Source organism: Castor canadensis, chromosome 5, assembly GCF_047511655.1.
Source record: "Castor canadensis chromosome 5, mCasCan1.hap1v2, whole genome shotgun sequence".
NCBI classification, from domain to species: Eukaryota; Metazoa; Chordata; class Mammalia; order Rodentia; family Castoridae; genus Castor; species Castor canadensis.
The window spans coordinates 165,310,442-165,323,175 of record NC_133390.1 but is presented as its reverse complement, the minus strand read 5'-3'; the positions used below and the strand labels follow the sequence as shown (position 1 = coordinate 165,323,175).

The 12,734-nt window shown below is 38.0% G+C and overlaps 1 protein-coding gene across 11 annotated transcripts in view; it reads left to right on the top strand.

Moving 5' to 3' along the window:
* Positions 1 to 12,734, top strand: part of Ptprt (protein tyrosine phosphatase receptor type T) — a 1,025,960-nt gene that overhangs the window by 638,109 nt on the left and 375,117 nt on the right. The gene's annotated exons all lie outside the window — the stretch shown is intronic.

Below are 12,734 nucleotides of genomic sequence, written 5' to 3'. Positions count from 1 at the left end.
GTGTACATTGAATGTGCCCAGTGCTGGTTATTCACCTGGGTGAATAACCCAGGCATCTCAACTACAAAGTATTCAAAGGTATTTTCCTCTACTATAGTGACTTCTCTCCTGTGTTCCTCACCTTTCAGTCAGCTGCTTCTGGAAGATCAAGATAATGACCTGAAAGTCAGCCCGGGAGCCTCAATGTCTCCCACCCCACTTCACCTCCTCACCCCACAAAGTTCTAAAGAATCTCCTTACTGTAATGTATCTTCCAACAGGCCTTCCAACTGGAGGATTCTGGAATATGGAACCTCTTAAACTCATAGAACACATGACTTCCTGTTTCTCTGTCTTTGCCAGGGCCATTTCTTCCACTTGGAATACGTCTTCCTCCATGATTGCATCATTTCAAGACTTTGCTCGAATGTTATTTCCTCCAGGAAACTCTATTTGATTGCCACAAACTTCTTTTTGTGTGTGTGTGTGTGTGTGTGTGTGTGTGTGTGTGTGGTACTGGGGCTTGAACTCAGGGCCTTCACCTTAAGCCACTCCACCAGCCCTATTTTTGTGAAGGGTTTTTCGTGATAGGGTCTCTCGATCTATTTGCCCCAGCTGGCTTCGAACTGTGATCCTCCTGATCTCTGCCTCCTGAGTAGCTAGGGTTACAAGTGTGAACCACTGGTGTCCAGCTTACCTCAAACTTCTTGAATGTTCTTTCACAGATTTCTACTGCAATTTGCATGTAACTCCACACAGTAGCTGTCTTATTGATGTAGAACTCAACAGTTCTAGGACTTATCAAAGAAACACTTCTCCATGGCCATATTTCACTTATCTCTCTTGCCAGACTGCCTCTAGCCTTATGGGGTTTCTTCTTTAGTTCAAAGTCTGACTCTTGAGATGCAGATTTGTGTACAAATGAATGATTAAGAAAGTTTCTCCAAGGAAGGTTAGGAAAGGGATGGGGGAAGTAGGACAGGGAAGGGAAGGAAATGAAAGTACAACTTCTGACCAAGTCCAGCAAAGGTTGGCTGCAACCTGAGCCAGTAGAGGAGCTCACCAGGGTGTACTGTGCATCACAGATGTTCCCAGCTATATCTTTCCCTAGATCTAGCTCCACTGTTTCAAAACTGCACAGCCCCTTCCAACAGATAGAACAATACACTCTGATATGAGTACATTTGGGACATACTCTTTAATCTTTTGGTTTCCTCATCTATAAAATTGATCTAATAATATGTACCTGCCTTATTGGTTATTGTGCACATTAAAAGGGATGGTAAATGAAGAAATTAGACTAAGACCCATCAGACTGTAAGTTTCAACAATTTTAGCTACTATATTTTCACCTAGTCACAGAAAAGTATTCTTGACAAAGGAGCCTCTAGTATAAGCAACTCAGAAATCACCAACCTGCTCTCAGATACTTCTCAGGCTCAAGCCATCCTCTTGCACTGGTTGTATAAAGTATACCTAGACGCTCAAGGAGTGGCAGTGTGCTTGAGTCCTGATTGGAGAAACAGAATGGGGGCAGAGAGGGTAACTTAGGGACCAGTATTCCCAGGGGACCCCCTAGAATTGGGCAGGCAAGAGCGAGTGTTGAAAATGACCATAGGGTCTGGTCAAGATGTGAGCAGCTCAGGGCATGTTCTGGGGCCCACCTTGGACTTCTCTTTGAGGATCACTTTCATGTGTACCAGCAAGTTCCAAGTTCCACCTTTAAGGCATGTCTTAACCTCTCCCAAGAGAAAAATAAATAAGCCACAAAGCCTTTATCAAAAACAATGTGGGAGCAGCAATGCTTTGAAATTAAATTTATATCAAACATCATTAATAAAACATCCAGTCCTGCTCTAGGAGATGTGTGGACATTATCATAATAAAAACAGCAGCGTATAAGACACCAGTCTTGGCTCTGTAGTTCTTCTGAGGCCTTCACTTAGAAACTACTAGAAGGTCTCAGCAGAATGTGAATGCCTTTTGCGAAGTATTTTGTTTGTTTCTTGGGACATGGTCTTCATATTTTGCCCAGGCTCGTCTTGAAGTCATGACTCAAGTGGTCCTCCAAATTCAGCCTCCAGAGTACCTGGGATTATAGGCAGGCATCACCACACCTGTCTGTGAATGCTATCTGTATGCCAGTACTAGGCTCCATTCTTCCTAAAGAGGGAGGAGGCACCATTTGCATTTGCTAGGGAACTCATTCCCTTTGACCACAAGCTGAGGATGGAGCATAGCTCCAGTCCTTAACTGAAACTCCCCTCAGGGAGTCAGAGAGCAGTCTCTCAAATTGAGCTCACTGGCTCCATGCTGCTTTCATCTGTCCTCCAAAATTGACTTCTGGGGAATTTGTAGAATTTAGCATTTCAGCACCCCAGGACCTTTGAGGGCTTGGAAAGTTATATATTGCTAGAAAGAGAAACTTGTAGCCCCCTGAGCTCCATCTGGGAAGCAGCTGTCGATAAAAGACTAAACAGATTCTTATTTTTCTCTTTTCCACAAATGTCTCTGACAAAACCACAGCTCTGTTATTCCACGGTTTTCCTCCATCTTTAACCAGACCACAGCCAAGACTTTGAAATGGAATATGTGAGGCTTTGAAAAATGAAAACCATGTTGAAGGTGGTTTCATCTTGGCTACCATTTATGAGTCCCTACAATGTGCTAGGCACCAATGGGATTTTTATATACAGTGACTCCTGTTCTACTTTTGCCCAAGATTTTATAGTGAAATGGTTCAAGCTATATAAAAATTAAAGATTAGTACAAAGAAGACCTATAAGTCTTTGCCCTGATTGAACATTTGTTAATACTTTGTTATGTTTACTTTTTCATTTACGTGATATGGAAACAGCACATATATAATCACATACTTTTAAGTATTTGAAAATAAATTGCAGAAATCATAATACTTAATCCCTTAACTCTTTATCATTCATGCCTTTAAATAATGACATTCTCTGACATATCCATAATTCCATGTAACATCTAAGAAAATTAGCATTATTTTAAATGATTAAATATACAGTTCATTTCATGTTTCTAATAATATTAAACTTGATTCTATATGACAAAACCAGAATGCAATTCATTCTGGCTTGGCAACATGTGATGTGAGTGGTGGTGTGTTTTTCTCATTGTACTTTTCAAGGGGTACAGAAGATCTGGGAGCCACTCTGTTGGTGATGGTATATATGGTCGCTTAATTAAGATGAAGATAATCAAATCCCTTATTTTCCTCTTCGTGAAGTTTCAATACCATGATACTTTGAGATGGCATAAGTATCGTGTACTCCACAAATCTTCACTCAGTGGTTTTGTCACTCCTGAATACTTACTAAATCAATTATTACATTTGTGATTATAAAAGAGTGATTTTTAAATCTGTCATCCCCTCTATACTAATTGATTAGTGTTCTTTATGGAAGAGGTTTTCTCTTTTCATCTTCCAGTGCTTGGCACCCTTGTTGATTCATTGATCATTTTTGACTCAAGGTACTAAAATTCCCACTATTATTATTCTTTTGAATGCTCAAGTCACAACTATGGCTAGTAGGAGTCCCTTCAAGCTGGCTCATAGGTCCCTTTGATATGTCCTCATTATGCTCCCATACTTCTGGCACGACAATGTGCTAGACCATCTTTGGAATGTCTCTGCCCAAGACCACAAGTCAGCCATTTATTTAGGGATTTCTGGGTGCTTTCAGTCAAGAGTGGTATTTTGGATTCAAGAAATATGTCTTAGGTGTGCTCAATGGAGAAATATTGTCTCTAGCCTCTCCAGTAGAAAGAGCAAAGGAATATAATTGATGCATTTTTAAACCATGAACTCATCCTGCAAATTCAGTACTTCCAGATTCTTCTGCACATTTTACACATGTATCTCCCTTCTCCCACAATGAGGTTCCTGATTTTCCAACTGTTTTTTCATTTGCTCCATCCTACAATACAAAAAAAAAGTTCCAAAATTATGTCAACAAAGTCCACCAATAAACAATAAAGCTACTAAGTTAGGTTAAAGATTTCAACTTTTTTTTTCCCAAGGCTATGTCCCACTGAGGGCTTACAGTCAGAACACAGTGATCACAAGTTTGGTGTTTTGCTTCATATGGCTTTAATATTAAATTGATATCCAATTTAAGTTCCTTTATTTCATTTTTAAAAATAAATTTTATTGTTTTCATCATGCAAAAGTCAAAACTCTATAAAAAGGTACACCATGAGAAATATTGCCACCACATTTGTCTTTTGTGCTCTATTCTAGTCCATACTTGAAAGGTAACCATTTTCATTCATTTTCAGTTTATCTTTCCTCTAGTTCATTTTGCAAAAAGAAAATAAGTAAATTTTTGTGAAAAAGTAAATTTTTCCTTCCTTTTTCTTTCTTTCTTTTCTTTCTTTCTTTCTTTCTTTCTTTCTTTCTTTCTTTCTTTCTTTCTTTCTTTCTTTCTTTCTTTCTTTTCTTTCTTTCTTTTTTCCTTTCTTCCTTTCTTCCTTCCTTCTTTCTTTCTTTCTTAGATTCTTAATTTCTCAATTTCTTTATTTGATGGTGCTGAGGGTCAAACCTGGGGCCCCGTGCATGCTAAGCAGGCATCTATCACTAAGCCACACTCTCAGCCCTCTTCCTCCTATTTCTTTCCTAAAAGGTACCAAGAGAGCTATACTTTGCATCTTGTGTCTTTGTTCACTTAGCAGATACTGGAAATTATCTCAATTTGTGCAAAATTCCCCATTCTTTTTACAGCTTCATCACACCACATGGTTGTGTGGATGGGCATGCCTAAGTGTCCCATGGACAGTTTCAATTATTCACTGTCACACTACTGTAGCAAATAGCTTTGTATATATGTTGTTTGATATTTGTGGAAATATGTCTTCAGGATAAATTCCTAAACATGGGATTTCTGGAGCCAAAGGGTAAATGTAGATGCAATTAGATGCTCCTTCAGAGTATCATATCATTTTGCATTTTCACCAGCAGTGTAGATCCATTTAATCTTAACACCAAATAAGAAAGAGCAAGTGGCAACATTCTTCCCTATTGTACAATAAAGAAATTTAGGCTCCCACATACTATTAATAATACATAACTATAATTGATTATGATAAATAAAAGTATATCAAATATTAATATAACTGATATGTAATATTATTAATAGCATATGATAGATACATTTTTTCATTTAATGTAATATATTCAGACTAATCTTAGCTGCTTCAATTGTAAGGAATACTGGCATATTTCAGGAGTGAGTACTTCATTTCATGTACATTTGTAATGCAAATAATTCTCAGGTTGCAGTACGTTAGAAAGAAGCTATGTGTTGTTTGGGATAGGTACATCTGTAGCAGCAAGATGTGACACATAAAACCTGAAAACAGGAAAGTAAGAAGTAAAGTATAAAAGGAAATAGCAATGCAGTCCAGAGTTGTATGGTATCAGGATAAAAGGTTATACTACCTTAGTAAGTCTTGAAGGCCTCATTTTGTTAGCACAGAGTGCACTATGGATGTTTACAAAGATGACCTGGAGTGATCATAAAGGGTAAGGAGAACTGAAGTTATGTTTTCCTATGTCCACAGTGTGTTAGGCCTTGTCCTGTACTCTGTGTCCTTACATTTGACAGACACTGAGATACTGATGCTATTGCTACAAAGAGGAATTAACACATCCCAAAACCTTACCCGTGAGGCCTTTCCTGATCACATTATATACAATCTTATACTTGGCCAAAGCTTCCCTTATTTCTTTAGTTTATTTTCTGTCTCCTTAAAAGTAATGTTAGCTTCATGAGAACAGAAATTTTTGTTTTGTTCGCTGATGTATATTCCCATGCATTAAGAACAGTGTTGACTCATAGTATGTCATTACCGACTTGTTGAATGGATGAATTAGTGAAAGAATGTCTGACATCAGAGTCCATGTCTCTTTCATGATATCAGTGTCCCATGTATGGACACTGTTCAATAAGTAGGTGTTCTGTATGCTGTCTTTCAGCTATGTACTGAGCTGATTTGTTCAGCTTGCTAAAGATTATCCTCAGCATTTCTTCTCCCCTCTAAGATCAGTAACAAATTCCATTGCCTGAAATCAACTATGGTAGGAATATTTACACCATGGAAATTGGTAAACAATTTGTTTTGTGTTTGGTCAGTGGTAAACCATTAAGTAGCATAGCATTGTGTTGCTCAATTAAAAGTCTATATTTGACGTCATCAGGTGTAAATATTTATCTAAAAGAAATTATTGTCCTCCAATAAGACTAGAAAACATGAGTAGATTGAAATTATCTAAATCTCTTACTTTTCTCACATCAAATTATTTTGATTTTTCCTAAGTTACTTCCAAGCCTCTTTATAAAGAACCAAATAACCAAATGACAAAAGTAACGCCTGAAATGGAGGGGCAAAAATGATATACATAAGGAAAGTAGGGTGAGAAATTGTGTTGAATTGCACAGATTTCTGCTTTTGTATGTGCTGCATTGCTAGTTCTCATGGTTACCTTCCAAGTTTACATTTGCCAGTTCCACCTTTCATATACAGAAATGAAGAGAAGGAGAAGGTAGAAGGGAGGATAGGGTAAAACAGGGGAAGGGAGAGTAGCAATGGAGAAATATTCCCTTGATAATACTCTATCCTCCTTTATGTTGAAATGGAAATTTCCCTTAAATTACCACCTGACTTTAAAGCACAAGAAAACATCTGGTTTAATTACAGTGAATTTATATGAACCTACTGACAAGAAGCACAGTTAAAATTAGCAATTCGAGTCTGCTTTTTTTTTTTAAGAGAATGAAATTATAAAGTAATTAACCTTTGTTGTAGAACTCTGTCAAAAGGATGGAAAGTTCCATGCTGTTAGATAGAAGAAATGGAATTGTGGACAAGGAAAATGTGAGCTCATTAAAGAATTATAAAGGCAGAAAGAAAGGAAAAGAGGAACAAACTTAGAAGATAAGACAAAAAAGGGAATCTTTCACTACAAAGTCTTCTTACAATGAGAGAGAGAGAGAAAGAGAGAGAGAGAGAGAGACCCAGTTTATTTTGTTGAAAAGGACATCCTGACCTCTGGCAGTGTGGGTGAAAAGAAGAGCCCCTGCAGCCATGGACCCACCAGGTGATGGAAGAAAGAACAGGTTCAGGAAATACTCAGAAACAGTAGGATCTACGCTATATCCAAGCTTTAGTCCTCATTTTGTTAGGCCACCTTGGTTAAATTACTTGCATTCTGTACACATTAGTGCCTCCCATCTGTAAAATGAAGATGAATACTATCACCAGCCTCTTTATGATGTACCACAGAAGAGTCGACATGTTGAAGCTCTTGATTCACCCTCTGCCAAGAACTGTGCTAAGTGGTATGGGGCCAACATAGAAGTAGATAGACTGTGATTTGAGGGTTTTAGCTAGAAAAAGCCAAATCAAGGATCTGTGCAAAACTTCTGTTTGTCATGGGCAAGGGACTGTTTTTAATCTGAATTATATATATCTCATTTGGGCCACATCTCCAGTCTTTTATTCCATCAACTCCTATAGTCCACTCCTCAATTCAATCCACTGGGACCTACTACCTATTCTCTGCCTTTGCTCCCTTCTGTCCTCAACTTAACTTCCTTGACCAATCATTCCAGTCACTCTCTTGCATTCTCCTTCATCATCTAAGTCCCATTCTCATGTCAATGTATTCATGACCTTGATTCCATCTAATTCTCTCTCTATCCTGGTATTCACTTTTGTAGCTGACCACATGACACCAGTTTGGCTGCTTCTGTAGCCATGAGCACCCCTGGAGCTGCTGTGTTTCTCTGGTGCATTCGTCCCTTGACTGTCCTATAGAATATCTCTCCCCTGGCTTCACAACTCTAGAACCTCCACCCTGTCCCCACACTTCCTTGATGATCTTGTTTATATTACTGAGCAAATTGAAATCATTTGACTCCCTTAACCTCTTATTACCCACATCTTGTCCACCTATGCAACCATCCCTCCTGTTTCTAGATATGAGTCTCTTGTTTCCTAAATAAAGATCCATTTCCCTACTTAATGCACCAAATCCTTACTTCCTTTTCCTTACAAAAGGTCATTTCTCTAGCAATTGTTGGCTGTCTATCTTATATCAAAATTTTTCTCTAAAAAGGTTAGTTCCAGAAGAATTAATTTAGAAGGTAACACACATGCACAGGAAAGCAATGCAAGTCAACTCCCTGTATAGCTATCCTTATCTCAATTAGCAAAAACTCTCGGTCCTTCCTATTATTGCTTATACTCTCTCTTCAATAAAATTAGAGATAAGGGCAAAATAGTTTCTGCCTGATAGCGAGGAGGTAGGGGGGAGGGGGGTAAGGGAGAAGGCAGGGGGAAGGGGGAAGAAATGACCCAAACATTGTATGCATATATGAATAAAAGAAAATAATTTTTTTCTCTATAAGCAATCATATTTATCAATTACACACATCAGAAATAAAAATGCCCAGACCTACCTTACAGCTACTATCACATCGACTCTTTTCTATATGCTTATTTCCCCCTCCACCTCTCTTGAACACCCTCAATCAAAGTAGATCAAATCTCTACCATTTCACTAAAATAATTTCTTCAAGGTCGATTGTGATCTTACCAGATCCATTATCATTACTCAGAGAGTCAGATATTACTATTTAACCAATTGGCAATATTTAGCACAGCCAGTTATCAAATCCTCCTTAAGACACTTTGTTTCATTTGCCTTCCAGGACTTCACACATTTCTCTCCTTTCTTCAGTGTACTCCCTCAGGGTCTCCTCCTCTTTGATATTTTTCTAGTTTCTTTTAAACATCTCAACCAATTATCTCAAGTCTTGAGACTCTTTTCCCTCATGTCTATACCAACAGATGGCCAGATCTTAAAAGATAGGCTTTGTAGACCAGGCAGTCTCTTTGGCAGCTACTTAATTCTACTATTGTAGCAGGAAAACAGCCAGCAACAATGTATAAATGATTAGGTGTGGAAATGTTCCAATAAAATTTTATTTACAGGAACAAGCAGCTGGTTGGATTTGCCCATAGGGCCGCAGTTTTCTGAACATGGGTCCACATTCATTTCTTTAATTATTCCCTCCAATTACTTGGCTTTAAAGGCCATCCACATGCTAATAATTTACCTGGTTGAATCTCTAGGTCACACCTCTTCCCAATCCTCCAGAGTCATCTGTCCAAGTGTTTGTTCAACTTCTCCACCTGGATTGCTCATAGGTCTCTGAAATTAAGGCAATCCATAGCTGGGCTGCTAATCACCCCTTAATCACTACCAGACTCCCTCTCCCACTGTTTTCTCCATTTCAATCAAAGCCAATTCCATTAGTAGTGGAATCCCATTATTAATTCCATTAATAAATTCCATTTGTTAGTGGCTGAAGGCAAAAATCTTGACTCTTTCTGTTTGTCAGACCAGAGGCCCCAGATTGCACAACCCCAAGGAAAACTCCTTCCTGTTTCATTGTCTCTGCTTGGTTCCCTTGGCTTTGTGCTAAGCAGCAGTTAAGCTCACTCTTCACCTATAATCAATCAGCATATTCTCTTGGCTCCTCCTTCAATATAGAGGCACAGAGACATCGAGCAAATTGTCCCATTGCTCATAGTCTCAACTGCTGGCTCTTTGGTCCCAGACACTATGATCTCCAAAGTATGTTATCACAGCAATCAACTAAATGGCCTTTCAGCTTCAGCCCTGGCCTGTGCATTCTGTTCTTAACATTACAGCCAGAATGAAGGTGTTAAGCTACAAGGCAAAACACATCAGCCCTCTGCTCTGAATCCTCCAGTGTTTTCTCATGTCTCTGACATTAAATCCCCAAGGATATATGATGGCTTATGAGGCCCACAGGTGGCCAGAATTCTCACTTCTGGTTGCCTCTGACCTCATTTCCTTCTACTCCACTCCTTTCTGTCTCAATCCAGGAATCCAATCATTGTTCTTCTCAAATATACCAAGTATGTACTTGCCTCAGGATCTTTGCATTTGCTATTCCCTCTGACTCCAATAACCTTCACTAAAAATAATCGTTCACCTCCTTCTGGTCTTCATTCCAATGTCACCTTTCAAGGAGATCTTTCCCTCCCATTTTATTAAAACCTGGAAGTCTTGCACACCACGCTTGTTTCTATTCCCTGCTTCACATATTTATCATATGACATATTTTGCATTTATCATATGACACACTGCATGTTTCACTGAACCTTTTATCATCTGTCTTCTCTCAGTAGAATGCACTCCTGAGAGACAAGATTTTTCTTTCTATTTTGTTTACTGTACACCAAGCACTTAGAACAGTGCCAGGTAGATAATATGCACACATAAATATGCTATCGAATCAATGAATCCTGAGTCCTTGGAGACAAAATAAATTTTACAATTATTTACCATAGAAATCAGAAGAAGTGTGTGGAAAGCTATTTAGCATCCTCAGTAAGCTGGGAGGAGACATGGCTTCTATGGTAAGCAATACAATCATATTCAGAAAGAAACACTTAAGGGAAGGATGTGACTGGAAATTGTAACAATCCTAATTGGTTCTCAAAAATTCAAAGTATGATCTCCAGGCTACACAGGAGGAATCCTCAGAGAATGCCATGGGCTGAGGCAGAGGAGCACCTTGATAAGCAATTATGAGTATTAATATATTGAACCCCCATAACAACCCACAGAAGTAGACACCACTCTGATCTCCACTTTAAAGTAAGGAAAGTGAGACCCCAAGACCTTAAGTAACTTGTCCCAAATTAAACAGAAAACAAATGAGAACAGGATACAAACCCAGGTAATCTGGTTTCAACCCATGGTCTATTGTACTACCAGTCATCCCCTGATAGTACAATATAGATAAATGATGAAAATTTGAGTTTTGATTCAAGATTACTCTTCTTAAATTACCTTCTCAAAGAAATAGACAAACACCTTCAAACCTGCCTTGAGAACTAGAAGAGGATATTATACACCCATGCCAGTAGGAGTTAATGCAAGGGAATGTGGAGGACAGAGACCACCCTTGGCTCCCCTCACCAGGGCTGAAGGCAGGGGGAGGGGAGGGAATAGACCTGGAAGACAGGAGTAGTGGGTAGAGTGGGCTTAATGCTATAGGCAACTTCAAATGCCAGTCCACAGTGCAGAGAATGTGTGCTCTTGCTTCAAGCTCCTGTCCAGGACATATGGTAAATAAGGAAAAGGAGAGGCTTTAATAATAAATGGTCATTGGGAAGAGACATTCCAATGAAAGGAAATGGCAGTGTTCCTGATAAATACAGGCTGTCTCCCAAAACATCTAAAGAGTCCTCTCTCTGCAGAGAAGTTTCCTCTTGCCTGGTTATTTCCTTTCCCTAACTACTCTCCATACCACTCCCCTACAAGACAAGTAGACCCTATCTGCCCTTAATGCATGCATATGTCTAATTTCTTCCTTTTACCTCTGAGTTGGAAATACTTAGGACAGGGACTCATGTAATCAATAGCAGACTGACCCACTAAGCCAAAACATCCACACCACCTCTTACATGGTTTCATAAAAAAAATTACTGGACAGATGAAAAATTATTCCATTCTTATTACAGAGGACAGATATGATAAAGCAAAGTAAATGTCCCCAAAGAATTACAGCAAGAAACGAGATTTTTAAAAAACAAAACAAAGACACTAACATGCATTCATTCTCAAATAAGAATACCCAAATAAAACTGGGTTAGAATGTATTCATGAAATGAAAGTTAACATCATAAAGATATTACTTCTCCCACACTGATCTTTGTGAAAGAGTTCAGAACTATTTTCCAGATGAGTGTTTAAGGAGTAAAACTCTAAAGAAAGCAAGGTCATGGTATTAATTTGGCTACAGCTAAATTTATGAGGTGCTTATTTGTTTTATGTGTTTGTAAAGAGCTCTTTCACCATAAAAAATGGTGAAGAAAATAAAAACACTGTATATAATTTTATACCGTTACATTTGAAATTTAGGAGACTTGGAAAAACACAAATTTAAAAATCTGAGTCAGATTTTTAAATTTGTGTGGTTCTACAGCAATTGCAGAAATAGAATCAGTGGTTTAAACTTTTCATAGTGTCATGAGGTTTTCTAGGTTAATAAGAAATCACTCAAAGAATTTGAGTGATTACATACTTTCCAAGAGAGGAAAAGAAGGACCATTCTTGCCCTCAGTACATGATACGACTATAACCTTGACTTCAAAACCAGACAAGCTTATAGTGAGAAAAAAAGAAATCAGTTTCTGAAACAAAACATTAGCGAACAATCAAAAACTGTGTATGAATAGGAAAAATATAGTTTATTTCAAGAAATCAATATTGCTTCAACTTTAGTAAATCCATTAATGTAATTTGCTACATTAACATACTAAGAGAGGGAAAATGTATCATTACCACAATGGATTCAGTTAAAGCTCAGCATGATTTAAAAACAAAATATCATTGAAAACCAAGAATAAAATAGACCTTCTTAACCTGTTAAAGGATAACTACAAAAAAAAATCTATAAACACCATATTCAAGGATAAAATAGTGGCCTCATTATCTCTAAAAGTGGAAAAACACATATACCTGTCATTATTTCCATTAAAAATTGTTTTGATGTCCCTAGTTGAAGACAAAAAATTAAAATAGTGTTAAAAGATTGAAACAAAACTCTCAAGTATGGATGATATGGCTATCTATATAGATTATCTGAAGAAGTCTGGAGACAAATTCTTAGAATTAATATTCTATT